General features: G+C 52.1%; 1 non-coding gene across 4 annotated transcripts; it reads left to right on the top strand.

Moving 5' to 3' along the window:
• Window positions 1–7: 7 nt before the first annotated feature.
• LOC105308788 lies at window positions 8–2908 on the top strand. 4 transcript variants are annotated; one of them, XR_002778137.1, is made up of 4 exons: window positions 8–824; window positions 1089–1161; window positions 1829–2455; window positions 2770–2908. It is a non-coding gene; the product is annotated as an uncharacterized LOC105308788 (transcript). The 4 variants fall into 4 exon arrangements; XR_002778138.1 differs by having other exon boundaries at window positions 1829–2189; window positions 2770–2906; XR_002778140.1 differs by having other exon boundaries at window positions 1829–1943; window positions 2770–2894.
• Window positions 2909–2954: the final 46 nt, after the last annotated feature.

Here is a 2954-nt window from a genome sequence, read left to right as displayed (position 1 = left end):
GAGACCCGGGTGCTCCCTCGCCCCGGGGGCCACCCCTGGCCATGCGCCACCCCTCCCCCACCTCGTGGGGGACCTGCCCGCGACCGTGAACTTAGGGGCGGACTTGGTACACGCTGGAAGCCTGGTCCTCCAGCGCCCGAAACAGAGCTCGCACCGTCCCCCACGAGGACGGCCCCGGGCCACCGCCCGTGTCGCTGTGGTCGCGTGGTCTGTCCTCCAATCCTCTTTGCCTCGAGGAAAAATGGCCTGGGGCCCGGGCTCCGGTTACGGCTTCGGCCACAAGGTCAGAGACGAAGGAGCAATTAGGTCAGAAAGCAGATGACGAGCAGATGGGGAGAGGAATAATGTGCATTGCTTGGAGGGGGCCGTGAGGGCGACAGTGCCGCCCGAAGGTCCCCGCCGGGAGCAGCTTTCCATGTTCGAACTCGAGAGGCCCGTTCCGCCCGCGTCCTCAGCTTCTCTGTCCCCCGCGCGATCGCTCGGTGATCGATGAGCAACGCGGCCCCGAGAGGACAAGCACGAGGCCACCGCCGGGGACCTCACCGCGTTCCCTCTGCCAGGCCTCTGCTGAAGACGCCACGCGCTGTCGGCGGTGATCGGTCCTGACCCCTCACGTGACGCCACAGCCAGCCTCCTGTGGCAGGTCGATGACATTGATCCCTGCAACACGCGGGGACCGGCGACGTGCGCACCGGGACAGAGACCGGCCCCGATGCGCTCCGCGCCCTCCTGCCGGCCACACCGTCTGGACGCTCGCGGAGCCCTTGTCCCCGTGAGAAGCACACGGTCCTTCTGAGCACGGAAGTCATTTCTGAGCCAGAGAAGTAAGGCACTTGGCTGACTCTGCGGGGATGTCACCAGCCAGGGGATGTTCAGCCTTCCGTCTACCTGCCAACCTGTCCTTCCCCGTCTTTGTCCTACCAGAATTGCCAGTTTCTCCTTTCGTTTCTGCCTCTTAACTCTTAACGAACTTTGTTTTACTGCTGACGCTGCTCTCTTGTGAAGTCTTAAAAAAAAAAAACCTTTGGTTATTTTGTAATCGTGTCATAAATGGTCATTTTGAAATGCGTATCGTTTATATTTTGCAGGCCTTTCTGGCTGTCTCCGCGTCAGGTAATGGTCATCCCCGTGGGGCCAACCTGCGAAAAATACGCACTTCAGGTAAAACCATCGCACAGAAAGTGCCTAATAGTCCCGATGTGCGGTCTGTGACGTTCACTGACTCAGAATGTCATTCACGCCTTAAAATAGCAAAGTGACACGTTCTTTCAGCGACCCCTGTCCTCAGTCTTGGGAGCGGCACCTGACTCGTGCCTGCGCGGCTCTATCCGAACTATTTTATTCGTGTTTTCGAGAAACTGGTATTATAAAACATGTCATTTAAGTCGTTATTTTCCGTGTGGCTCTATGAGGGCGGAATACTTACATTATCTATCGCTGTGTCGCAAATTACCCCAAAATTTAGTAGCTCAATACAACAAACATTTATTATCGCACAGTGTCTGCGAATCCGAATCTGGGAGCGGCTTGGCGGGTGGTTCTGGCCCACCATTCATTTCGCAGAGGTGGCCTCAATGTCCTCCCAGTACGGCAGCTGGTTACCCCCAGAGGGACCGATCTGCAAGAGATGGAAGCTGCAAGATTTTACCTCCTCTCGGAAGCGACACGCGTCGCTCCGGCCCGTCCCCGTGGGCACGCACACCCAGCTAGTTCAGTGTGCGGGGGACGACACAAGGGCGTGGCTGCTTGGAGGCAGGGACCCTGGGTGTCCTCTCAGAGGCCGGCTCCCGTACATAATGCAGTACTAAAGTGTTTCATTTTCTTGTAGGTGTCCGGTGCATTTTTCGAAGAAGGATTTACGGCCGACGTTGATTTAGATCATAGCTGTACGCTGAATAAGAAAATACGGAACGCACAGCTGGCTCAGTACAATTTTATTTTGGGTAACTTAAGTTTCTATCTATTTCCCCAAATGCTTGTTTTTTTTCCCCACTTCAATTCCGATGATTATAGCACACCAGTTTGACCGAAGAAGGGTCCGTGGTTTCGACAGGAGGCTGTTTTGTGAACTCTTCGATATTTGCTGGAAGGGCAGTTGTAATGTTTCACGTGAATCCTGTGGCGTAGCAGTACCAGCCGGAATTAACATCTCCAACCAACAATGGCAAAAGTGTGAAATAATCTCATTGGTAAAAGTTTGTGTTTCAGCCATGAGACAGGCCTAAAATATTCTCCTTTGCTTTTATGGCTTATTAGAAATGTTTGAGATTAAACTAATAGTGGAAAAGGTTCCAGATGTAAGACAATCCAAGAAAAGAATTAAGTGAAAAAAAAAAAAAGTCCTCGAGGCACATGAATAATTGGATACATAATCTAAACTTTTGACTTTAAAAACGATTCAAAACCAAGAGAAACTGGTATCGATATGCTTACTTGCATGACACTGTTATCTCCGGTAAGTCGAAAGGCTCTGTGGAACAATGGTCCCCAACCTTTTTGGCACCGGGGACCGGTTTTGCGGCAGATAGTTTTTCCACGGACCAGCAGGTGGGTATAGTTTCAGGAAGAGTCAAGCACATTCCATTTATTGTGCGTTTTATTTCTATTATTATATCGTAATATGTAACGAAATAATTATACTACTCATCATAATGCAGAATCAGATGCCACCGGAGGCAGCTTGATTGTCACTTGCCACTGATGTATTACAGTCCCTGTGTAGTCAGTCCTCCCTGCTAATGTTAATCTGTATTTTCGGCCACGCTCCAGAATCATCACCGCCTCAGACCACCGTGGACCATCAGGGGTTAGATTCTCATAAGGAGCCTGCAGCCCAGGTCCCTCGCATGCGCAGTTCACAGTAAGGTTCGTGCTCCTTTGAGAATCTGATGCCTGATGATCTGAAGCGGAGCTGAGGCGGTGATGCGGGGCGGCTGCACTTACAGACGAAGCTT

Source organism: Pteropus vampyrus, unplaced genomic scaffold, assembly GCF_000151845.1.
Source record: "Pteropus vampyrus isolate Shadow unplaced genomic scaffold, Pvam_2.0 Scaffold625, whole genome shotgun sequence".
Taxonomy (NCBI): Eukaryota; Metazoa; Chordata; class Mammalia; order Chiroptera; family Pteropodidae; genus Pteropus; species Pteropus vampyrus.
Note: the sequence above shows the minus strand (reverse complement) of the source record. Positions and strands in the feature narration are given on the sequence as shown.